General features: G+C 44.7%; 1 long non-coding RNA gene across 1 annotated transcript in view; it reads left to right on the top strand.

Annotated features, from left to right (window-relative positions):
- Window positions 1-7147: 7147 nt before the first annotated feature.
- LOC142107249 (uncharacterized) overlaps window positions 7148-27328 on the top strand; it is a 28490-nt gene continuing 8309 nt past the window's right edge. The window contains exon 1 of the long non-coding RNA XR_012679916.1: window positions 7148-7220. This is a non-coding gene — a long non-coding RNA (uncharacterized LOC142107249). The remainder of the gene's footprint in view (window positions 7221-27328) is intronic.

Below are 27328 nucleotides of genomic sequence, written 5' to 3'. Positions count from 1 at the left end.
GTTAAAGAGCAATGCCACTAAGTGCAATAGGTACGGGACAGAATAGTGCAGACTTACCCCTTATTAAGGTTTTCTTCTGTAAGCCTTAGATCCTTAGGTCCCTCCATACACAGACGACAAATGTGGTTGCTTGTTGTGAGACAAGTGAGTCGCTGCCACGGTTCTTCTTGAGTTGTGCAGTGTAGTAAAAATCAATGAAAACCGATTGGAGATTTTTATAGTTGCCTGATTCCACAGATTGAAGCAGGATTGGTTGTTATAAGATCAGTATATAATTTGCTCAGTCCATTGATTGACAGCTTAAATATCCAATTAGACAATTCTAGCTTATAGCCATGAATTACATTGTATGAAAATGTTGCCATAATGTTAGCAATATAAAAACATTTTATAAACATAGATTAGAGTGAATAATACCACATTGAAAGGATGGTGAAATAAGTATCCAGCTGTTCGTTAAGATACCATAGGTTCCTTTATATTTTCTATGTTTTTCTATTTCTTACATCATAGGAAAATACTGAGTTCAAAATTGATGTTTAATCCACTAAGTGTCAAGGTTTTCATATTAAAAATCCATTTAGATTCCTCCCGAGAGAAAATGCTAATAACTTAGATTTGTGTATTTATAATATCTCCTTTAAGTATTATAATTAATACTTATTAAAGCTGCTAGACCTCTATTTATACATTCAGGAGCATAATCTTTTCCTCCTTTTTTTCTCAATCGCAAATCTATCTATCCTCTCCTGATCTTTCAACATCTGTGTTGTCTCGCGTTACTGACAGTCTTTCTGCCATTTCATCTTGAATGTCCTCTCGCCAACTCAAACTCAATCTCTCAAAAACTGAATTAATAATATTCCCACCCAAAAACAGAAGCTTCCTGCCTGACATTTCTATTTCTGTTGATAATATGACCATAAATCCCACCCCGCAAGCTCGCTGCCTAGGTGTAATCCTTGACTCACAACTATCATTATTCCCCACATCAACTCTATATCTAAATCATGTTACATACATCTGAAGGACATTTCAAGAATACGCACATATCTTACACAAAACTGCAAAAACCTTAATTCATGCACTCATCATCTTCGGCATCGACTATTGCAATTCCTTCCATACTGGTCTTCCCAGAGTCAGACTTGAACCTCTACAATCTATTTTGCACGCAGCGGCTAGATTGATTTTCCTTGCAAACCGTTCTTCCTCTGCTGAGTCACTCTATCAGTCTCTACATTGGTTGCCTGTATTTCAACAAATCCAATATAAAATTCTTCTACTAACATACAAGGCCGTCAACAAAATTGCACCGACATACATTTTCTCACTTGTCTCAAAATATCTCCCAACTCGACACCTCCGTTCTGCACAATATCTGCATCTCTCTTCCATTCTCATCACATCCTCCCACTCTCGTTTACAGAACTTTATTCGGGCTGCACCCACTTTGTGCAATTCCCTCCCTTGCACAGTAAAACTTTTCTCTAGTCTTCAAACTTTCAAGGGGGGTATTCAATTGTTAGCGAGTTTGTAATTTCGAGCGCATTAAGTCTTTTTTCTTATTTTCGAGCGCGGAAACTTCTCCCGCAATTCAAATCTTTTTTTTTTCTTTTTTTTTTACCGAAACGGTCTTATCGCGCTCCAAACGTTTGTCAATGTTAAAGTATAGGCTGGATGTGAACCCTCAGCGGAAAAAGCTATTAAATTGTTTTTTAACGTTGTGGGTGAAACAGGCAAATCTGCTGTTTCGTCTCGCACCCTTGGTCTGCTCAAAGAAAAAAAAAAATTTTTAAGTTAAGAAAAATATTAATTAAACTGAAAAAATAGGTGTAAAAGTTCATTAAAATAACCTGAAAACTGAAAAGTACTATTTTTTTAAAAAAATAACAGTGTAATAATTAATAATTTTTTCAAAGTTCCCCCTTTAAAAAAAATCCATTAGTTTTGCATGTATTTTCTTTATTATTATTTTTTTTAGGGGGGGGGGGGGGTGGTTGTGCCTGACCTCAGTCAGCTCTCATCAAAATTGTGAAAAGTAGCATGTTATTTATTTAGTTTTTAAAACCAAAAGCGTTTGCTCCCCACTCTATTTAGTCTTAACCCTAGTGCTGGCAGGCTATTGCTGTGTGTGTTAAAATCTTTGAAAAATTTTGCGTAGGGTTCCCCCTATTATAATTGAAGCAGCACTAGGCAAACCAGCCGGGGTGATAGGCACTATAGCGGGGGGGGGGGGGGGGGGAACGCAGTTTGGGTCCCACGGCCATAATGACTAAACGCCCACAGACTGTTCAGCACTGGCCTGGATTCCCTAGGAAGTGTGGTCCGCTGAAAAATGTAAGCGGGCCACTCCCCTAGGGACACCCAGCCCAGTGCCGATAGCACTAGGACTCTTCCTACTACCCCTGGGCTGTGGGTAGTAGGGTAATAAATGGGGATTTTGTATGAAATAAATAAATAAATAAATGTTGATTTGTGGAACTACATGTCCCAGCCAGCCATGTTGGCCTAAATAGTGTGGGCATGCTGCTACTTGTCTAACTACAAGCACCAGCGTACCCATGGCACCCAGGGCATGTTTGCACTTGTACAACCACAAGTGCCAACATGCTCTTACACCCATGGCTGGCTGTGATCTGTAGTTCCACAAAGCAAAATGTTAAATAAAAGCAGAACACCCTCATTCCAACCACAAATCTTTATTAAAAATAATAAAACCCCAGGAAATACAGTAAACACCCTCATGTACACCATAGATTTTTATTGACAAAAACAAAAAACAAAATACTCACCATGGATGAAATCCTCAGTTTTATGATGCTTTACCTACACACACTCATTTACGCACCACCCCCTTAAAAAAAATTATATAAAAAAGTTTAAATACATGCACCACTAATGGTTTTTTCTAAAGAGGGAACTTTCCAAAAATTATTAATTATTATTACACTTTTTTAAGTACTTCTCAGTTTTTAGGTTATTTTTAAGAACTTTTACACCTATTTTTTCAGTTTAATGTATATTTTTATGAACTTAATAAAAAAAAATTTTCTTTGAGCAGACCAAGAAGGTGCGAGATGAAACAGCAGATTTGCCTGTTTCACACTCAGTGTTAAAAAACAATTGAATAGCTTTTTCCGCTGAGGGTTCGCATCCAGCCTATACTTTAACATTGACAAACGGTTGGAGCGCGATAACACCGTTCCGGTAAAAAAAAAAAAAAAAGATTAGAATTGCGGGAGAAGTTTCCGCGCTCGAAAATAAGGAAAAAATGCAAAAAAATTACTTAACGCGCTCGAACTTCGAAACTCGCTAACAATTGAATATGCCCCTAAGTGTTCTCTCATAACCCACCTCTTTAGACAAGCTTATGATATTCCTCAACCACCATCTTAATCTCCCTAGGACCTGAACCAGCTAGATTGCAAAGGTAAAAGTATTGAGCGGGCTGTGTGTGTAGCAATGTTGGTCAGAGGGTTGTTGTCTTGTGTTAGAGGGTGGTAATAGGGTAACAAGCAGCCCGTGCATGTGGGGACCCCTGCAGGGGAAAGGGGCCTCAATTACTGTTGTGAGTCCCCATCTTATCTTACAGTATTATCAATTTAGAATGAAGGAGAAAAAGAAAGTGTGTATTACTGAGGCACTCAGTGATTGTTACAGATAAAATTAAAATATTAGTCTTTATTGATATACATTAAAAATAATTCTCAAAAATACTGAACACATATTGCCCATATATTAATGTGCCTATTTTTTACATATAGTCTTGTTAGAACTTATGGCAAAATAATATAAATTGATCAATAGAGATAAACTCAAACTATGATTTATACCAGTTAAAATGGCAAAGAAAACTGCCAACCACGGTGCTGTTACTGGGTATCTTTATATCTCTCTCACAAAATTATGATCCTAACAGTTCATCTGCTTTATTATATAAAAATATATAGCTGACCCTCTTATTATGACAAGCAATATAATATATATTGTTATACCACAATTCTCTGTGTATGTATTTATTTCAATTCATATTTTTGTTTGTCATTAAATGGTGAGTGATTAGGCTTATTAGCTTTATCAAGTGAAATAAACCCTCTATAAATGAACTAATAGTTCAGATGTATTCCATTACTGATCTTATATCTCAATAACTATATATTGAACAGTAGAATTGCAGGCTCGCACTGCCAAAGTTACAGTGGCAGATGGACTGGAGAAGGAAGTGCCTGTAGCAAGAATGTATCTGGACTGGGGAGATGGTCAGGAGTTGCGAGATGTTGCTGTTATGGATGGCCTCCCAACTGATGTGATATTAGGCAATGATGTTGGGGGTGGAATTGTGACCACATTTCTCAACTCTATTACCCAGAGCCAAGCTGCTAAACTACAGTGTTCAGGATCTATACCTGCTCAACGCAGCCCAGAGGAAAAGACCACAGCTGCTAGACAACAGCCATCACCAGCAACCACAGCTTCAGCGAGACCAGAGGAAAAGACCACATCTGCTATTTCTTCAGGAAACAGCCAGCCCTTTGCCTCTGGAAAGACTACGTCCCCTAGCAATGCAGAGGATGTTGTCTCTTGCCAACCTGATCTTGTGGGGGTGCCCGGTGATGCTTCTATCCCTAGCAGTATGCCAGCTCCAGCGGTGAGTATAGTTGACTACATTGACCTCCCTTTGACTGACCCCACTTTGACCCTAGTAACACCAACATAGACCCTCCTGAAGAGTGTCTTGACTAGGACGATAGTGAGGGCCTCAGGAAAGAGTTCAGGGCAGCTCAGCTCTCTGATCCCTCAATGGAAGGCATGAGGCAGCTTTCCAGAAATGGAGGTAGGGAGTGTGACCTGGTGAAAAAGGGTTGTTGTACCATGTAGTTAGGAAGGTTGATGGGGATAGACCAGCTTTTGCGCTCAACTGGTGTCTGTTGCCCACAAAATCCCTGTGGTGGGACACCAGGAAAAAGACCGAACACTGAAACGCCTGACACAGAACTTTTTCTGGCAGGGAATGTTGGATGACCGTGCGAGCGTTTCAGTGGCACTCTGAAGCACATGCTATGGGCATTTGTAACTTCGAGGGGAGGGACTGGGAATGCTACCTGCCGCACCTCCAGTTTGCTTGTTGGAAAGTGCTGCAGGAGTCTACCGGTTTCTCCCTCTTTGATCTAATATATGGCCGTAGAATCCGTGGACCTCTTGAACTGTTCCGGGAGTCTTGAGAAGGGGAACTACCAACCCAGGATGTCTCTGTGGTGGAGTATCGGTTAGAGAACCTCATGGAGCTTGTGCAGGCTAACCTAGCAATAGCAAAGGTGAAACAGAAGACTTGGTATGATCAGGGTGCACGTGCCAGAGTATTTGAGATAGGGCAGAAGGTCCTTGTTCTGATGCTAGAAACAGCTCCAGGCTACCTGGGCTGGACCGTACACGATCTCAAAATGCCTGAGTGACATCACTTACATGGTGTCATTTTATAGCATTGGTAGCGGCAGCGGACCTACCACGTAAATATGTTGAAGGCATACCACGGTAGCAGCGGTTTGCTGCTTTCCGACTGAGGAACCAGGAAATGATCCACTACCTTAACTCCTCGCAGGTGCCAGAGGTGAAGGTGGTGTAGAGGTAGGGGGCTGGGATGAGCATGTGAGTGCTCACAATAGTGAGCAGCTTGAGGCAGTACTTTGGTTCTTTGCGACTAAGTTCAGTAGGAAGCCTGGTCGGACTTCCTTGTTGATGCACCATGTGAACACTGCTGAGCATAGATCGGTTAGGCAACCTGCTTATCGGGTCTCACCAGAGGCCAAGGAAAGTATATACAATGAGGTACATGAAATGCTTGAGCTAGGTGTGATCCAGCCTCATTCTGTATTCAGCTGCCTTGGAGTGAGAAGGTGTTTTTGAGCTGTGCTATTACCAGAGTGATGCCTGGGATAAGCCCAGGAGAGATGGAGGATCCTGGGGGAGGTATGGAGGAGACTCCACAGGCTTCAGGGCTTAGTCCAGGCCCAAGCCCAGCAAAACAAGACCATGCTGGGCCTTCAGCTGGGGAGAAGCAGGAATGTGTTGGTGTTCAGCCTGTAAATGATGGGGTCCATCCCAGCAAGGAATGGAGTGCTGATTTGGCTAAAAAAAATCTGCCAGAGACACAAAGGATGTTCCCCAGGCTTCAGAAATCAAGCCTGGCCTGAGCTCAGCAGAGAAGGATCTAGCTGGGGCGTCAGAAGAAGTGAAGCAGGGATGCAGTGATGGTCGGTTAGTGGAGAGAGAGGATCTCACTACCAATAAGCCAGGTACGAGCATGATATTTGATGCCGCTGTAAAGACTGTATGCTTACCTCCTATGTCTGGTCTGCCTTTGGAAGGGAAAGAGTTAATGGACTGTGATATGCAGCCTGGAAGCAATGCAAATGGTGCAGTGTCTGATATTTGTTTGGCTGATGCTGAATTAATGAGTCAACCCATAAGTATTGAAGGAAAGGGGATTTCTGCTGCAGTAGGCCCTATAGAGGGTGAAGTGGAACCCTCAATACTCAAGTCACTCCCCTTGGTGGAAGGGGTAACTGCTAAAATTAATATGAAACTAGTGACTCACCTGGAGGAGGTTGCTGCATGTGATGGCCAGCCGGATGCTGAACATAGTGAGGATGATGAGATGTCTCTGCAGGAGCGGATTCGTCTTTTGGAAGGAGTAATTGTAAAACTACGTTGCCAGATTACCCTGAAGAAGAAAAGGCGCATCTCCGCTTATAGTTCAGATCGTGCTGGATGCAATAGAGAAATAGTGGCAATGGAGTCAGCCCTGGGAGAAGAAATTAGTAAAATGAACATTTTAAAGGAACGGCAAGCTCAGAAGAGCAAACTAAGCAGTGACCAGTGCCGGCAGACTTTGAGCCAATGCCTGGTAGTGTTTCTGGGTCTGCAAATGTGTCACCACCTACAAATGTGCTATTATCTAAGAATGTGCAGCTATCTGAAAGGATGCCGTTGTCTGCAAACATGCCAGTGCAGAGGTGGGGGTTGCGGGCTTGGAGGCAGATAATACAGCGTGCCGGCGTTCTCTTCCCCAGCCTCGATTGCGGATATGCAGCCAGCGTTGTGTGATACCCTGAGGGCGGAAGTCGCGGTCACAGCACTTCCGGGTGTCTCGGTCAGTGGGGAGAGCGGCTCTGTTCAGCCTACTCCTGGGTGTGAGGCAATGGCTGATGTCAGCAGAGGTAACCCTGTGTTGCAATGTAATATTGTTCTTTCAGATTCTGTACCTAATGCTGTTGTCCTGGTCAATGGGAGGACCAAGCCCGATCAGCAGTCTGTCTCTGGGCTGCATAATAAAGCGGGCGGTAGTGTGGAGAGCAGCACTATTAACCCCATGGTCATGAAAATTAACCCCATGTTGCAAGGTGATGTACTTGTTTCAGATTCTGTGCCTACAAATGTGCCTGTGAGTATGTCAGTGTCTAATGCTGTTCTATCTGTCTCTGGGGATAGAGTGGAGAATGTCATTAATAACTCTGCAGCTGTAAAAGCTAGCCCCATGTTGCAAGGTGATATACTTGTTTCAGATTCTGTGCCTACAAATGTGCCTGTGAATAGGTCAGTGTCTAATGTTGTTCTCATGGTTAGGGAGGAGTGTAAGTCTGATAAGCTGTCTGTGTCTGGGCAGCAAACCAACACAGGTGATAGAGTGGAGAATGTAATCAGTGACTCTGCAGCTGTAAAAGTTAACCCCATGTTGCAGAGTGATGTGCATGTCCCTGCTCCTATACCTGTGGATATTACTCCCAAAAACAAACCAGGTCTGGATAGAAGTACTTTATCATCAGTACAAACTACAGCGGTTGAATCAATATATGGCCCTCTAAAAGTAGCAGAGGGCACTAGAGCAGGATTAAAAGCTATAGAAGCGGCAGCAGTTACAATGCCAGGGATGTTTTCCCAGCCGAATGGGGCAGGCAGTTCAAAGTCAGTCAGTGGAGAGGTGGGACAGAATGGTACTCTTCTTAAGCCTGCTGCTCAGTGTTCAGAACAGGTCCCTATGACATCTACAGCAGGGGTAAGTGGTGCAGCGGTAGTGGCTCCTGTGTCAAGTAGCATATCTTATGCAAAAATAGTATCTGGGGCCAAAAATAATAAAGTAAGCACACCACAACTTTTAGCTCAGCCTCAACCATCAGTAACTGACTTAAAGCGTAGGAATGTAAAAGACCCTTAAAGCGTAGGAATGTAGTGCAATGAAATACATTGGTAAAGAATCCCCCCCAAGTCGCACAGATTTCTTAAGCCTGCTATTCTCACATTTTGGTTTCAAAGCAATAGACTTATTTGCATGTATCCACCCTGTAAATACCCCAGAGTATGATATAAGTTTTATGTCATATCAGGGCTTCAGAGCTTCTGGACAAAATGGGCCGGGCTAAAGGCTGTCGCCCCATGGTTAAACTTTAAAGCCATCCCAGTAACCCGGCAAGAGAGGGCTAAGATCACAATATTGGTTTGCAATGAGTCTATTCCAGTGGCAGATCTGACATATTGGCTGCATCGTTATGCAGATATAATATCTCCTTTAGAGAAGGTTCCAGACCCCAGCTGCCATGTCTGGGGTGGCGGGTGGTCAGCCGTGGTCCATCTGCGATGCACGGAGGCTGGCCCAAGGCACATTCCATCTGTGGCCTTTATAGGTCGTGATCGCATTCAATGCTTTTACCCCGGCCAGCCGAGGATGTGCCATCTCTGCGGTGACTTCCGTCACCTCAGCATGAAATGCCCCACCATAAAGTATGGGCGCTGCGGGGGGCTGGGACATGAGGCCAAGTCCTGTACGATCATACGGTGTAACCTGTGTGGATTGGAGGGCCATCCATTCAGTCGGTGCCCCCAGGCCTTTCACAACAGTTCTGAAATATCGGATAGGGAACTTGTTCAGTTGGCAGATCAGATGGAAGCAGAGAATAGTGTACCAATAGCCCCTCCCCCTCTTCCCTCAGTATCTGGTCCTGCCTTGAAATTTGCTCAGTCAGACCTCACAGCAACTATTCCATTAGGTCAGGCAAGTGAGGAAAATTTTGAATTTCAGAAGAGAAAGCATAAGAAAGGTGGCACGAGGAAAGAGAAAAACGATGAGCTACTGTTGGTTAATCGCTTCTTGGGATTTTCAAGCGATGAGGAGATGGCGGGGGATGGTAAGGGATGATGTGGGCAACTTGGTCTTTAGGCCTAGGAGTGAGAGAAGCAGAAAAAGATCAAAAACGTTAGTTCCCTGTGAGCCACAAATAACATACAAGAAGCCTAAGGATAAGAAGGTTAAGAAGGGTAAGGAGTCATCGGAGGTAGTTTCAGGGAAAGACTTTCTTAAAGTCCCGCCAGATTCTGGTTCTAGCTCCTTATATATAGAAGAGTTGTCCCCACTCCTCCCTGTAACCTCTTCCCCTCTTGTATCTTCGAGTCTTCCTTTCCCCTCTGTTCCCTCTTCCCGAAGTCTTACTACCTCTTTGGATGCATCTGTTTCCACTCTTGACCCACATCTAATCCCTCCCCAGTCAGTACCGGATCCAACCTCTGGTACTCCAGTCCTAGGGCCTCTTGCTTCTTCAGGTCAGGTCCCATTTTGTACATCAGTTGGTGATTTAAGTTCTCCCCCTGGGGGTAAGAAAGTTATAGATTCATCTGGTTTAGATTTGGGTAAAAGTATTAACCTTTCTTTCAAGGGGAAGGTAGAATCTGCCCCAGCACCAGAGGAGGCTAACCTTGTTGGTGAGGAAGTTCTCCTTTCAGATGAGGAGTCCATCCCAGTTGGGGGTCAGTGTAAAAAGGTGGGGTTCATCTGATGAGGACTCCACCAGGCAAGTGAAGAAGAAGTAATCAGGGTCCTACTTGTATAACTCTGAAGGATGGCTTCCCAGCCCATAAGATTTGCCACCATTAATGTGTCATCTATTCTGTCCGAACGTGCTCGTTACATGGCCTTTAATTATTTCAGCACAGTTGAGGCTGATTTTTTATTTTTGCAAGAGACCAGAATAGGTCGGTTAGCTGACCTACATAAAGTCAAGAGGGAGTGGAGGCGTGGGCCTTCATACTGGTCTCTTGCGGCCGAGCCGTACGGTGGGGTGGCGGTCCTTTTTACCGACATGATAACTGTCCAACGAGTTATAGAGCTTCAAGTAGGTAAATGTATGGTTTTGGATGTCAACCTGAGAGGACACAACCTGAGATTGATCAACATCTATGGTCCACAAACCAAATGGGAAAGGAAGTGTCTTTTCAGGGAGATAAAGCCATATCTTTTTTCAGCCTAGCAGATAGTCTTTGGTGGTGATTTTAACACCATTATTAGGACCAAAGACAGGGAAGGTTCAAGGGCTTCTCTGGGCTATGACTCTATTTTTCTAGTTAGTATGGTAAGACAGGCGCGTCTGGTGGATGTGCATGTTCACCATTTTCCAGACCTCACGGGTTTCACTTATTATAGAGGTAGCTGGAGGTCTAGAATAGATAGGTTTTTTGTTAAAGAGAGCTCAAAAACTTTGGCTCCTGAGCTACAGCCAGTAGAGTTCTCTGACCACATTTACCTCAGTGTATCCTTGAATGCCTCAGAGACTCTTCAGAAAGGTAGGGGCCTTTGGCGCCTGTCGAAGTCAGTAAATTGGATAAAGTCATTTCAATTAAAGTTTAGCAAACTTGGTTGTCTTTGTCTGAAAAGATGCGTACGGTACGCTATGACGTACAAGGGCACGCTACGGCGTGAAAGGGCGTACGCATCCACTACACGTGGCAGCAACAGTAATCGGTCTTTTACCATACATTCGCACAAACACGCATACTTATAAAATAGTACACATTAATGGTAATTGCAACACATAGTCAGTTATGTCGAAATATAGTAGTATTTATATGTTATATCAGAGCTACATGCATATAAGTGAAATACACGGAACGGGTTAAAGGAATAACATCATGAGTGGTATCATAATGAACCTTGTAACATATCCTACTGTTTGGTTCACTCTGCGAGGAAATCGCAGAGTGCATACGCAAGTTATGAATGATAGGGAATTATGAACTACTTAAGACTAAGGAATCCTGGCGGGAAGAGCAGAGCATACCCCCTGCAGAGATGACCCCCTCCTTTGGATTCCTTGGGATGAACCAGCCAATGATTGACGACCCCTTGAACATTCCTGAGACCCGGACCAATAGATGCAAGCCATACCATCTTCATTGTATCACTGTATTTGATTGTGTATATAAGCAGCAGCTTGTGATCCAGAGGGCAGACTTCTTGTCCCCAGACTTCAGGATTGAATGACTGCACTGGATCCAGAGCGCCTGCGATAAGTAACGGCTGTATTTACTATTACTTCGCTTGAGCATATTTTTCCACTTATTGCGAATAAATCTTTGTGCTTTGGAAACACAAATCGAGGTTCGACAATCGTTTTTGGTTAGCGACGATACGCACATAACAATTGGGGGCTCGTGAGCTTTGGAGGTTTCGTTGCCGATGATACGCAAGACCAACGGATTTCGGTTCCTCAACAAAGGGTGGAGACGCGTCATAAACGGGTAAGAACGCATGGTGTTCAAAACCTGAATTTTACTCTGTGTTGCGAAACCGAATGTCCGTTTTGCATTATCTAGGGCACGCTAACTAGAACCTAGGGACAAAAGAGAAAACTGTTTCTTTTTTTCTGTCATTGTGCGTTTTAACTGTATTGCATTGTTTAGCGTATGTGTACTTCCTGCTGTGCGTACGCGAACTTCCGGTAAACTTGCCACGTGGTTAAACAATCGTTTTGATAGTTATTATACATGCATAGTATAATTACTTGTGAAAGCCTCTGAGACATTATTACTATTGTTGGGAACTTTTGATTTTCTGCGCAGAAAAGGTGTATAGTGTGTGATGTTGTAACATAGATACACTGTTTTATTGTTGAGGTGCTCAGTTGCTGTCTGACGAGGCGGATTGCCCAACTGAAGGACGGTATACAGGGCAGGTATACCGAATGCGAAAACTGGGTTTTCGCAAAGCGCTACCAATAGATCGCAAGGTTTGCTAATAATTAGTATTGGTAGGCAGTGCGATCCGATCGCACCGTTAGTGCGAATTGGTGAAGCAGCTAGGAGGAATTATACTGGAAAGGCAGGTTGATTGTATCGACTTTGCGCTCCCAGCGATAATAAACTCAGCAGATTTTTGTGGTTGAGCCAGGGTATCGAGGAGCTGATAGCCCTTGGGGCCCACAGTGATATTTCTGTATTAGGGACCCTCGCCAGGGGCGAGAAAAGCGAGTGAGCGCGGCTAAAGGAAATACGTTCACCGAGCATTATAGATCTCTAGCGGTGAGTATAGCAACAGAGTTGAAATTATTAGGTGGAAAGAACAGAGCATTGCGGTGTGTCTGTATTTCACATTTGGCCGGAAGGAACAGAGCATTGCGGTGTGTCTGTGTTCCGGGTAGAAGGTATATTGTTCAACATGGGTGCTAAGCATACGCTAGAGATGGTCAGTGTACTGCCTAAGGAAGGCCCTATTGGTTCAGCGAGGTTTCTCATGTGTAAGAAATATGGTGCATATCTAACTGTGTATTGTGACAGGTGGGTCGGGATGACCAAAGCTTGTGATAGGCCTTTCCCAACAATAGGGAGTTTTAATGCAGAGGTACTAAATACTGTAAAAGATAAAATATGGTTGATCAAGTCAATGAAAAAGAGAAATAGACATAATGATTGTTTAAAATTGTGGCAAATGGAAGGTAACACGTGGCAGAGCAGCGAATGCAAACCGGAAATAGGCGTGGCGAAAAGTGCGCGCGAGGCGGATGTAACCATTGAGAAGCGTGGCGAACTCAGCGCAAGCGCGCCCCCGCCACCTTATGTGGCGGGAGGGGTAAGTACAGCCGTTGTTAAAACTGAAAATAGAAAAATTACTAAGTTGTACCCTGTTTTAAATCAGTTTCAATCAAGTGTATCTGAAAATGAAGATGAACCCACTGTGATTTCGGCCATTGCCCATGCTGTTAATGTACTAGAGGCTCAGCGCAAGTATGAGAAAATGGCTGAGATAGGTGAGAGTAGCGTGATCACTAGGAGTGAAAGTGTTCTAAATCTAGGGCCTGTAAATCCTGTAGCGTCCCCTGAAGTTAGTGTACCAGAGGGTGTGTTCCCGGTCCGCACAATATCGGTTCCCAATGGGAAACCAGATAAGGATGGTGTAGTTCCTTTAAGAAATGTTACAATGCATTGTCCCTGGACTAGATCAGAATTACGTTCCATTATGACTGAATTCCCGGACCCTAGAAAGGAGTTAGCTAAATGTCAGAAATTTGTTAAAGACTTAGGGAATGCTCACGAACCAACCAGTAAGGATTGGCGGGTAGTGTTGAGGGCGTGTCTTCCTCCCAATACTAACATACAAAAATTTATTGGAGATTGTTTGTTGGAGGATGATGACACCTTGACTGATGAGATTAACCAACGGAATATAGAACAAATTGTCAAACACTTAGCCATCTGTTTTCCAGTAGTGGTAAATTGGAGTAAGATTTTCACCATTAAACAAAAGGATAGTGAAACTGCCTCAGATTACTTTGCTAGAGCTATAACAGTGATCGCACGATTTACTGGGATATCCAACATAAGTGAGGACCCACATCACAGAGAGGTAGCTGTAGGGGTACTGATGGATGGCCTTAGGGAAAATTTAAAGACGAGAGTACAAACCACATTACCTAATTGGAGAGGCGTCACGGTAGACTTCCTTAGGGAGTCTGCTGTGGAGCATGACAAGAACCTTTTTAGAAAAAGGGAAGAGAAAAGTGATAAGTTAATGACGGTAAGTATACAGGCTCTAGAAGGGGTGCACGCACGACCACCAGCATACAACCCATATAACAGGAAACCTAAAGTGATCAGGTGTTTCAACTGTAATGAGGAAGGACATTACAGGAGAGATTGTAATAAAGAAAGACTCAATACACATAGGGGTGGGTCACATAGATATCCTCCAAGAAAGGATTCACATAGACTAGAAGACTCACATCTACCCGCGCATATTACGGCAGCAAATGCTGCGCGGGAAATCAATAGTCAACGCTAGGGGTCAGGTCATACCTGTAGTCTACAGCCAGTGAGGTTAACTGAGAGTCAGAGTGAAGAACCAACAATGATAGTTGACATAGCTGGCAGGAAACAAACTTTTCTTGTAGATACAGGGGCGGCCCGATCTGTGATAACCTCTCCTTTCAATCTACAGGTGACCAGCAAAACTATTCCAGCTATGGGGGTGACGGGAAAAGTGTTACATTATCCTCTAACTAAACCCGCCGAAGTTACTATCGGGCCTCTGCATACTAAGCATTCGTTTCTCTTGGCTGCAGCGGCTCCTACTAACTTGCTAGGGAGAGACTTGTTATGTAAAATGGGATGTGTCATATACTGTACTTCAGATGGTGTGTTCCTAGATATACCCGAGAAGGTTGCACATGAGGTACAGGACATATTGGACACCCCTCAAAGGTTAATGTTACACTCTCCTGTTATAGAACAAAGTCCATCTCAAGTAAAGGGGATGTTGCTGGAAATACCAGGTTCCCTATGGACCAGAGATGGACAGGACACTGGACTGATGGCAAACGTAGCCCCTGTCATGGTCAATCTAAAAAGTGGTAGGATAGCTCCAAAAATCCCACAGTATCCATTAAAACCAGAGGTGGAACTAGGGGTATATCCTGTTATTGAGAGGCTGTTACAACAAGGGATTTTAATTCGTACAGCCAGTACAGCAAATAGTCCCATTTTCCCTGTGAAGAAGAGTGGGGGGAGGGGCTATAGATTAGTCCAGGACTTAAGGGGAATGAATAAAGTTGTTGAGAGCCAATTCCCCGTAGTGCCGAATCCAGCTGTCATCCTCATGCAGATTCCACCGTCTGCCAGTCATTTTACTGTCATTGATCTATGTTCTGCTTTCTTCTCAGTCCCTCTTCACCCTGACTGCCAATACCTTTTTGCATTCTCCTACAGGGGAGTGCAATACACATGGACCAGACTACCCCAGGGGTTCATTGACAGCCCCAGTATTTTCTCCCAAGCCTTACATGACTGTTTGCAATCCTTTCAACCCCACAATGGGTCTGTTCTAATTCAATATGTGGACGATTTGTTGTGCTCTGATTCTTTTATGTCATGTTTACATGATACTAAATTGTTGTTGCTTCATCTTTCACAAACAGGGCACAAGGTGGCAAAGGATAAATTACAGCCATGTCAGACTAAGGTCAAATACTTAGGACACTGCCTCACTAAGGGGCTAAGACACCTGACAACCAACAGAATTGAGGCCATACAACACATGACCCTGCCGCAGAGCCAGAAGCAGATTCGTACTTTCTTGGGGATGTGTGGATAGTGTAGGTCATGGATCCCAGGTTTTTCTATTCTGGCATTACCATTGCAGGAGCTAGTCTCTTCCTCAAAACCAGAACGTGTCGTACACACAGAAGAGTCAGAGCAAGCGTTCTTTAACCTTAAAGATAGTCTGACAAGAGCACCTGCATTGGGAATACCTGATTATGAAAAGCCTTTTGAGCTATTTTGTACAGAAGCTGATGGCTGTGCAGCAGGTGTCCTCGCACAGAAACATGGTGACGCTAGCAGACCGGTAGCATACTACAGTGCACAATTAGACAATGTGGCAAGGTCACTCCCAACATGTCTCAGAAGTGTAGCAGCAACGACCCTTCTAGTAAGTAAGAGCGAGGATGTAGTATTAGGACATAATTCAACCATCTATACACCCCATGCTGTATCAGCTCTGTTAAATTCAGCCCAAACCAGACATGTTTCTTCAGCTAGATTCACAAAGTGGGAACTAGCCCTGATGGCACCCTCAAACATCACCATCAAACGATGTAGCACCCTAAATACAGCTACATACCTTCCGTATGTGTCTCAAGAGACACAAAGGGTGGGAGGTGAGGAGACCCTGGTTGATGATGAGTTAGGCAAGAATACTGACACGCATGACTGTATGGAACACCTGAATCAGACCTTTACTGCAAGGCCCGACATACGTGACACCCCTTAGAAAATGTAGATTTTACGTTTTATACAGACGGAAGTTGCCATAGACAGACAGAGACAGGAGAGCTATGTACTGGTTACGCTGTTGTAGACGATCAGGATGTGGTAGAAGCTGAACCCCTTGGTCCACCTCACTCAGCCCAGGTGGCGGAACTAGTAGCACTAAAGAGAGCGTGTGAACTGGCAGAGGGTAAATCAGCCAATATATATACTGACTCTAGGTACGCCTTCGGGGTAGTGCACGATTTTGGGGCCCTTTGGCGTCTTAGAAACTTTACGACAGCAGCAGGTACACCAGTGGCACACTCACAACACATAAAAGGACTTCTGACAGCGATACAGTTACCCAGAACAGTAGCCGTCATAAAGTGCAAAGCCCATACCTTTGAAGAAGACCCAGTGTCATTGGGCAACAACAGGGCAGACGAAGCTGCTAAATGGGCAGCAGGGCAACCTATGACTGTATCGACCGAGACTATGATGGTTTTTCAGACATTAGACACGCAGAAATTAATTGAAATGCAAGATTTGTGTTCCCTGCAGGAAAAGGCGGTCTGGAAGGCGAAGGGATGTGGTCAAGAGTCCTCAGGACTCTGGAGGGATGCACAAGGTAAGCCTGTAGCTCCCCGAACATACTATCCAAGCCTGGCTGAAGCAGCACACGGCCTGACTCACCTGGGTAATGAAGGTATGCGCAAACTGGTGAGAGCATACTGGTGTGCTCCCGGATTTTCCTCTCAGTCTGGTAAGAAAGCAATGTCATGTCTTATTTGTTTGAGGAAAAATGTTGGGAAAACTATTCCAACCGAGCCATCCCACATCCCTCCTACAGACGGACCTTTTCAGGTAATACAAATTGACTATATCCAATTACCACCGTGCAGGAATCTAAAGTATGTGTTAGTTTGTATTGATGTGTTTTCCGGTTGGGTAGAAGCATATCCGGCAGCCACTAATACTGCTGTGTTCACTGCAAAGAAAATCGTACAAGACTTTGTGTGTAGGTTCGGTATCCCTAAAATCATTGAAAGTGATAGGGGTACCCATTTTACTGGTGATGTCTTCCAAAATATGTGTAAACTCATGGGAATCAGTAGCAGACTTCACACCCCTTACCGACCACAAGCCAGTGGTAAGGTGGAGAGAGTAAACGGTACTATCAAGAACAAACTAGGTAAGATAATGGCTGAAACTGGGTTGGCATGGCCTGAGGCTTTGCCGTTGGTCCTCCACAGCATTCGAACCACTCCTAGACCTCCTCTTAATCTGTCCCCCTTTGAGATACTGTTCGGACGACAACCTCATTTGATCGTGAGTCCACAAGACGACTTAAAGTGTAATAATGAAGTGACTGTACAATATCTTATAAGAATGAGTAGACAGCTGAAACAACAACAACAAAAACTAAAAATGCTGTCACCTGGTATGCCAGAAACGAACTGTCATGATGTTGAACCTGGAGACTATGTTATGATCCGCAATTTCTTACGTTCAGGTTGTTTAACAGACCGTTGGGAAGGCCCGTACCAAGTGCTGCTGACCAGTACTACATCACTGAAGGTTGCAGAGAAGAGACACTTGGGTCCATTCCACCCACTGCAGGAGAGTCCATAATCCGGAGAAAGTGCAAGACAAGACTCAGACCGACGACATAGAACTGTCACTTGTGAACCTGTTCCGGGAGACCTAAAGCCTGCAGTTGAGACACCTGAACCAGAGACGTTGCCTCAGAACTATCTTTCCAGCGATGGAGTGGCGGTTTTTGTTTTTCTTATGGTCCAGGATTTTCCTTGTTTTTACTTTTTCTAGGACATTCTATTTTTGTGAAGGAGAATGGAGGACGGAGGAGAGTTCTGGGAGTGATACGGATGAAATGGAGGCCGAAGAAAAGTTAATAGGATATCCTGAGCAGCCCATTATCAAACTTGGTCCAGGGGTTATGAAAAGGTCTGCTAGCTCAGGAACTTGGAGGCAGTGTGAGGGGCTATTGTCTGATGAGTATTGTATCTGCAAGTTCTGCAGCTCCCTAGTTGAAGAGAGATGCATCCAACGATGCCAGTCCCCCAGTACTCTGAATATAGGCGGGCATCCTTTGGAGGATTATCACTCCCTGGTGGGTAAGGTGCTAAACCAAACCGAGTGTTGGGTGTGCTCTCACGTGCCTCAAGGGCAGCATAACATAGGACTAGTGCCATTCCCTTTAAACATATCCGAAGTACTCGAATTAAGGGGTGGGAGGCCCATAGAAGGGAGGTACAATAACACTAGGTCCCCTAGTCTGACGCTTCGACAATACTCCATAGGCAGATCTTTGCTGTGCCTAAACATATCTCATGCAAAGCGCCTGGAGAATTGGGAGGCTGACCTATCAGATCAGACAATGGCTCGCCACACTCATTTTAGAGAGAGACTCACAAGGTCTCTACTAGGCAGGAATGTTGATGGAAGTCATAAGTTAGGGCGTATAACCAAACATAAGACGGTATCTATTGGAAAAGTCTCTACAGATAAATGTGAAAATATCATTAATGCCGACACGTGTCTAGAGCAGATGGAGACACTAGGCATGGGTAGTTTTATCAAAACTCTGTGTGATATAATTCATGGGCATACTGTTCCTTATGTTCTCCCTGATGATGTGTATTTTGTTTGTGGAAGGAAAGCTTATTCCTGGGTGACTCCGAGTTCCAAGGGCTTGTGTTTCTTAGCTAAACTGGTTCCTGAAATCATGACTATTACTCATGAAGAAATGGTAGATATTCACAAGACTACATCACCACCATACATACACACACAGTATGAACACCGTGGCAAGAGAAATATGATTCCTGGTGAGGAACCCATAGCTACAAAATTGATTAGTGAAACTGCTGGTTTCCAAGTTATGGTTGCTCTAGATCTCACCAGGACCGCTCGGGGAACATTAAACTTTAAATATATCCAAGACCTAGCTAAATTAATAGATAATATCACCGAGATGTATGATGACACTTTCAAGTATACTGGAAGGGAGCTACAAGCGTACAAGAAGGAGTTGGTGCAACATAGACTGGTACTAAATTATCTCACCTCTATTACTGGTGGGTACTGTGTGACACTGGCCACCCAGTTCGGTGTCAAATGTTGCACGTACATTACTAATAATACGGAAGACCCTAAAGAGGTTATAGACCGGAAGATGGATGAAATTTTGCAGCTGAAATGGGAATTTCGAAAGAGCCATAATTCTTCGTTATATGAGGTCGGGGAAAAGGTGGCGGGTTGGTTCTCATGGTTGAACCCAGCAAAATGGTTCTCCGGTCTGGGGGAGTGGGTACAGGAAATGATTGCGAGTGTAGGTAAGCTCCTTCTCCTTATACTGGGTGTCATCTTAGCAATTGGTTTAGTTGTCAAATGTGTTCCTACTGTGTTGAAGTGTGGAAAACGGTCTCATAAGAGTAACACTGAGAAAGAGACTGAAAGGGTGGTACCAGATACCGAGATCATGGTCTGTGGAGAAGTATTGTACAATCCTGAACTTGAAACGGTGATTGGGTGATAGTTCATTACACTATCAAAGGGTGGAACTGTCGAAGTCAGTAAATTGGATAAAGTCATTTCAATTAAAGTTTAGCAAACTTGGTTGTCTTTGTCTGAAAAGATGCGTACGGTACGCTATGACGTACAAGGGCACGCTACGGCGTGAAAGGGCGTACGCATCCACTACACGTGGCAGCAACAGTAATCGGTCTTTTACCATACATTCGCACAAACACGCATACTTATAAAATAGTACACATTAATGGTAATTGCAACACATAGTCAGTTATGTCGAAATATAGTAGTATTTATATGTTATATCAGAGCTACATGCATATTAGTGAAATACACGGAACGGGTTAAAGGAATAACATCATGAGTGGTATCATAATGAACCTTGTTACATATCCTACTGTTTGGTTCACTCTGCGAGGGAATCGCAGAGTGCATACGCAAGTTATGAATGATAGGGAATTATGAACTACTTAAGACTAAGGAATCCTGGCGGGAAGAGCAGAGCATACCCCCTGCAGAGATGACCCCCTCCTTTGGATTCCTTAGGATGAACCAGCCAATGATTGACGACCCCTTGAACATTCCTGAGACCCGGACCAATAGATGCAAGCCATACCATCTTCATTGTATCACTGTATTTGATTGTGTATATAAGCAGCAGCTTGTGATCCAGAGGGCAGACTTCTTGTCCCCAGACTTCAGGATTGAATGACTGCACTGGATCCAGAGCGCCTGCGATAAGTAATGGCTGTATTTACTATTACTTCGCTTGAGCATATTTTTCCACTTATTGCGAATAAATCTTTGTGCTTTGGAAACACAAATCGAGGTTCGACAATCATTATTGGTTAGCGACGATACGCACATAACACGCCTGAACTCTAAGCTCCTAGAGGAAGAGGAGATAAGACAGTCCTTTAGAGACTTCTTTGAATCCCAAGAGACACTTTTGGAGGCAGGTTGGAGTAGGTCAGAGTGGTGGGAGATATTTAAAAAGAGGACCCGGGGTTTCTTCCGTGACCTGGTAGCTAGAAACAACTTGCTAAGAGAAAATACCTATTCAGCATTAAGAAGGAAACTTGGATTCCTGATCTCTGAAAAGGGAGATGGTGGGGAAATCTCCCGAGTGAAGGCTCAGATGAGAGAGGTGCAATATGACCGGTTTGTTCCTTGGTTCTGGAGAGGGATTACGGGAAGTACCACTCGCTCGACCCTTACCTTAACTGCAGGAAATCGGTAGATATGAAAGAGGTGAGGGGCCTGTACGATGCTGGGGGTGTCCTCAGAGAAAACAGGGAAGGCATCCTTGGTGTTGTGCAGTCTTTCTACTCTGATCTCTTGTTTGAGAAATCACTAGACAAAGAGAAGATGGACCATTTTCTAAGGGAGACACCTGGTCTTGAGGATCTCAGCAGTTCGCTTGAGTCTTTGGGCAGCGAGATAACGGTGGATGAAGTCAGAATGGCCATAGACGAGTTGTCTAAAAAGAAATCTCCAGGCCCGGATGGCTTAACCTCCGAGTTCTTTAAGATCTTTGTGGACATTCTGGCTCCACGCCTCGTGGAGGTTTTTAATGAGAGCCTGGAGAGAGGTTTATTACCTCCCTCCATGAGGGTTTCCGCACTTATTTTGCTGTCCAAAGGGAAGGATCAGTCACGTATTGAGAACTGGTGCCCCATAGCCCTTCTCGATACCGACAGAAAGATTTTGGCAAAGGTACTTTTTAATAGACTGATGCAGATCTCTGGTCAAATGCTTTCCCCCTCACAGCATTGCACTGTGAAGGGCCAAAGTACCTTTAGTGCTGTCCTGGGGGTCCGGGAGGACATTGAGCTGTGTCGGGCTGAGAAGGGGGGAAGGTATCTTTTAGCTCTGGATCAGTCGAAGGCGTTTGACAGGGTGGATGACGAGTACCTATGGGCTCTACTTCTTAGGTATGGTCTTCCAGTGCGGGTGGTGAATTGGCTTTGTACTATTTACAAGCAGGCCAAGAGCTTCCCTCTTGTGAATGGTTGGGTAGGTCCATCCTTTGTGGTCAACTCTGGAGTAAGGCAGGGCTGCCCCCTGAGCCCCCTCTTGTATGTGTTTGCAATAGATCTTTTTATTCGAAGGATTGAAGGCGGCTCGATAGAAGGGGTGCTGTTGGGTCCGGAGTGTCCTTTGAAGGTGGTTGCCTATGCGGACGATGTCACTGTCATCTTGTCGAGTCCTGCGGAAGCAATAGAGGTAGCAACTCTGGTCTGCAGGTACTCCGAGGCCAGTGGCTCGAAAGTAAACCAGGAAAAGAGTGAAGTTTTCTGGATGGGGGAGGAAGGTGGTCAGTTCGACCTTCCAGACAGCCTTCCCCGGGCCAGTAGCATGATCAAAATTTTAGGAATTCAATTCAGACCTGGGGGTAAATGTATGAAACTTCCCTTTACAATGCAGCGCCACTTTAAATTTAAGCGCTGAAGAGGCTGAACACGCCGGAGATGAAGAATCCGGAGATTCATACATTTACCCCCTGGTGATTATGTCAAACAAAACTGGGAGAGAAAACTTCTGGAAACTTCTCGGAAGGTTGAGAGCTGGAGGAGGTGGAAGCTTTCTCTTAGGGAAGGAGTAGACCTTGTGAAGACCTACCTGATCCCTGAGTTTCTGTACATTAGCTACGCGTGCCTTTTGCCACAGTCTTTATGGTCTAGGGTTTACGCAGTTTTCTTCCTTTTACTTTGGGGGAATAGGCTGAACCTGATCAGGCGAACTGTGACCTACAGATCGAGGAGGGATGGTGGCCAGGGTATGGTTAACCCAGTGCTGTTCTTTCTAACAACTTTTTTAAAGTTGCACCTCGGTAGTCTCTTTCTTGAGACTCCTCCTCAATGGGTAGGTGGCTTTAGAGTCTGGGTGCATCCCTTCCTTAATGTTTGGATGGAAGGTAGCAGGGTGAGGACCTTCCGGGTCCGTCATGGGTATCTCCCGAACAATGCATCTCTGGGATTGAAAGTGACAAGGCGTTGGGGCCTGGAGGCGGGGGAAGTCAGGAACTTCTCTAGAAGGGAGTTGGAGAGGAGAGTCCTGCACTCTCACTTCTGGGATCAGCTGTCACTTGTTAATTCCAGGATAGTTCCTCTGAAGTTTTGGGACATTGCCTGGCTCTCTTTCCATGGGAGACTCTATGTGAGAGGGAATCTGAAGTATAGAAGTGCCGATGATCGTGGTTGTCCACGGGAGGAGTGTCAGGGGAAGGAGGAGACTATGGACCACTTCTTGCTTGAGTGCCCCTTTAACATAGAAATTTACAGGAGAGTTTCCAGATCTTTGGGCACCCCTTGCCTTTCGGGGCTCAGTTACCCTGAATGGATCTATGGTGCATTCAAGGATAGGTGGCAATTTTTTGATTTTGGCACTCTTTTTTAGTTCGTTTAGTTACTAGATACTTCACTTTGAACGCTAGGTGTCAGGTTTCCATTAGACAAAAGGTCCTTCCCTGTAAAGTGGTGGTGGGTGACATTCTCCACGAGGTGTTGAAATTAAGGGATATGGAGAAGCGCCGGATGACCAATGCAAACTGGGTCAGGCTCTGGCGGGGTCTGAAGCCTCCATAGGGGAGCCAAAGTCCGGTATGTTTTCCGATCTGTGGCTGCCTATCTTTTCACCTCCCTTCGATTTTCAGTGAATACTTACCGGTATTTTTATATATGGCTACCTTAAGTTTATTTCTTCTTTGCCTAAGAATATTTTGATGGTTTGTTGTGTTTTTTGTTGGTTGGGGGTGGTTTGAAGTGTTTTTTGGGTGGTTTTTGATGTGGCTTTAAATAATGTATTATATTTGTTTTGTTTTTTGTTTATTTGGTGTGGAAACCCTTCTGTTTTTATGTTGTGCTTTTATCCTGTTTTTATTATGGACTAATACTAGACTTTATGGGACATTTCCCTTAATATTTATGATCTTTCAATTTTGGGTGCCACATTGTGTGCTAATTGGTTATGTTATGTTGCAAGCTTTAAATAAACAATATTTCCAGCCTTCACATTGTCAATGGGCATCCTCTGTTGTATTGTTTCCTAAGGACAAGACAACATAATTTTGTATAGGCTACTGAAGATTGAAACAGGTGACCGTGTCTGATGCCTATCCCCTGCCCCGAGTTGATTCTCTGTTAGACTAGTTAGATGGAGAAAAGTATATTTCCACTTTTGACTTGAGCAAGGGGTATTGGCAAAGACCACTGACCCCAGAGGCTCAAGAGTGGTCGGCCTTCATCACCCTATTTGGCCTGTTCAAGTTTAAGTCCATGCCATTTGGGATGAAGAACGCGGCAGCCACCTTCAAGCATGTAGTTGTTTACCTGCTGGAAGGGTGTAAAGGCTTTGTTCAAGCTTGCTTGGATGAAATTGCCATTTTCAGTAAATCCTGGGAGGACCATCTGGCAAGTGTTGAAAAATATTCAGTGGTCATATCTGACCATCAGAGCAGACAAGTGTCATATAGGGATGTCAGAGGTGCAGTACCTGGGTCATCATGTGGGGAGGATGGTAGAGTTAAGCCAGAACCAACTAAGGTAGAGGCAATCAACATCTGGCCCCGGCCCACAACCCAAAGACAAGTACTGGCATTCTTAGGGACTGCACAGTACTACAGACGTTTTGTCCCAAATTTTAGTACTCTAGCAAGCCCCTGACAGATCTCACTGAGAAGAAACTCAACAAAGTAGTCGACTGGACACCTGCTTGTGAGCTGGCATTTCAGTCGTTAAAGGAAGCCCTGGTTCATGTTCCATTAGTCTTGACATCCAATTATGACAAGAACTTTAATGTGCCAACTGATGCATCACAGTATGGAGTCGGAGTAGTACTTAGCCTGGTGGGGCCAGATGGGCAGGAACACCCTGTGGCCTATTTGTACAGAAAACTGCTAAAACGAGAGGTGGGGTATGCCACAATTGAAAATAAATGTTTGGGCAGTGAAATACTTCAGCCTAATTTGTACAGATGACATTTTACTGTGGTGACTGATCATAATTATATAAAGTGGCTGCAACAGACCTCAGGATTAAATGGCAGACTGTGGCACTGGAGCCTTGCACTTCAAATTTATGACTTTCACATAATTCACAAGCAAGGAAAGGCTCATAGCAATGCAGATGGACTGTCTTGGCAGGAAGAGCTGCATCGTCTGGCTCACCTCCGGTAACCTCAAGAGACTGCGCTACCAGGAGCCAAATTGTGCGGACATGTCCCGCTGGTAGCCAGTATAGACAAGAGGGAAGGAGTGTGGCCGGGTCCCAAGTTGCCGCACGTGTACGTGGGCCAACTTGAAGTTCAATCCTGCGCAGGGAGAGTTAATACCTTGCACTAGAGGGGTTAAATCACCGGCGCCACGTCAAATGTTTTTAATAAATGTCTGTATTTATAAAAAAATATATATTGTGCAAGTTTGCGCTGTGGCATCGGGAGAGTAGCTATGAAGGGGTTAAACCCTGGTGCTAAGCACCGAGGAGTGCATAAATGTATAGGTAGGGGCTTTGATAAATAAATGTAAATGTCTAGTGTGTGTAGGTACTGCAGTTAACCGCCGTGCAGCGCTGAAAGGGTTAACTCCCAGCACTAGGCAGCGGGAGTACAACTATGTGTAATATTTTAATGTTTAAGTTTAAAATTAGTATTTAAATGTAAAATGTATTTGTAGGTGTCTATAATAATTATAAAGTACTTACCCTGTTCCTAGTGGTCCATTGTGGGCTGCAGAGTCAGCCTTGGATCCTTCACCCCCCGCCAGACAGTTTCAGTCGTTGCCGGAGGGACTTATGCAGCACAGTAAAGAATGCCAGTAAAACATATTTGTCAAATGACACTGGTAAATATCAAGTCTTTATAAAATGTTTCTTCAATAAATTCAAACCAATGAGGAATGCGAACAAGTTACTAGAAACAGTCAGTTTCTAGTAATACAGCAATATTAAAAATGCTGATCAATCGGGGACGTGGTCAGGACGCCGTTCTGGAGAGTCATGTTGGCTGGGAGCTCCGTCCAGTTGCTCACATAAACTGGAAAAATTTGGGGTCACACATTCCCTAAAACCCCTCTGCTGGCTCTCTGAACAACAAGAAAGATATTGTGCACCTGATGGCTCCACGGAACTCCAGGCTTGTGCTGCCACGCCGCCCGACCTGACGCGGCCCTCACTGGCTGGTCTTTGGGGGACAGTGTGACACCTGTGCTGGGCTCCCTGTGCTGCTGCATTTGCCCGGGTGGCCGCTCTCCCCTCTCCACTGCTTCTGGGCTCCCTCCCGCTGTACGGTGAGCACTGCTGGGGACAGGCCTGTTTCCGGCTCAGGCGCTGGACCTAGAGTAGCACCTGCGACGTGTGACTCCTACTTCTGGTGGGCGGGGCCAATGGAATCCACCGAACAGATCCGATCCAGACAGTTGGCCACAAAAGAACCAGGCGGCGAGAGGTAGTGCCTACCCACCATTCCGGAGGGACGTCTGGGAGCGCTGGGCAGGAGTGGAGGCTGTGGACCATGTTCACCTATGGAGCAGAGACCTGGATTGACCGCAGTACAGTGGAAAAGGCCAAACAGCTGCGATCTGATTCTTATGTGAATACACTGCTTGCCTGAAAAATCGATGCTGTGGCTGCTACTGGCCCCCCCTGGTGCCTCGCCTGCAGCTTCTCATCCCCCTGCTGGGTGTGCGGACAGTACTGAGGACCCCTACCGTATGCTGGTGCAGTGAGTATCAACACTCACTGCATTTTCCCTGACCGTACCTGTGTACCTGCTGGTGCTCCCCTGGTACCTCATCCCAGCCTGTCACCATTTTAGTCCACTCCACTTACCTTGCCTTCTATCAAGCTGCACCGCATCTAAGTCTGCTAATCTGCTTTGCTTCATTCATTCGTGGAACAACACTGCCCTCTTGTGGCGTTTGAAATACACTACATTTACTATTCATTGCTGCTGCAATCATTCCTATCTAGCTAATGTCTACCTGATAATTCAGTGACATTTCATAGACAAGCTTCTGGAACTGTTGGTCAAATCACGGTCTCTTTATTTCATCTCAATATCACCTGTATAAAGGACCCTGCTACATTGCTTCAATTGTTACGCTGACAGCATCTGAAAGGCAAGAAACCGGTGCTCAGCTGTTAGGAGTACACCAACTGCTATCTTCTGTAGCGTCCATCAAGCTTTGTCGCTTACTAACCTGCATGGTAGGTGGGGTTTTTCCTTATTGACGCTAGTATTCACCTCTTGGCCTTTACCCGGACGCTGAATATGTGACCTCTCCCACTGGACCAGGAAAGACCCCTATCATGCTAACCGATGTAAAAGTGTTCCCTCCTATCACCTTCTTTCCTCATCCCAGCCTTTCCCTGCCTCCCTCATCCTTCTCAACTGGTTGTCAGTTCTCAGCTTTTCCGTCATGTCCAACAAACCAAACAAAATGACCTCTGGGTCCTCTGCTAACTTTTTTGGTTCAAAGAATAAGCAGTCTTTCCCGCCTCTGACTCGTACAGAAACGCCTGGCTCTCAGTCGCTCTCTGATGTCGAGCTGGTCCCACAGATCCAAGCTGTGATGACCAGTCTACTGGAATGGGTCAAACAAACATTCCACCAAGAACTTTCTAAAGTTGTAAATGACTTTAAAACCAAACTAACTTCACTGGGCATCTGACGCGCTGGAGACAAAAACAGGCTATCTCTGCTGCTCACAAATTAC

This window comes from Mixophyes fleayi, chromosome 11 (assembly GCF_038048845.1).
Source record: "Mixophyes fleayi isolate aMixFle1 chromosome 11, aMixFle1.hap1, whole genome shotgun sequence".
In the NCBI taxonomy this organism is placed as follows: Eukaryota; Metazoa; Chordata; class Amphibia; order Anura; family Limnodynastidae; genus Mixophyes; species Mixophyes fleayi.
The sequence above is the reverse complement of the archived record's forward strand: the minus strand, read 5'-3'. Positions and strand labels throughout refer to the sequence as shown.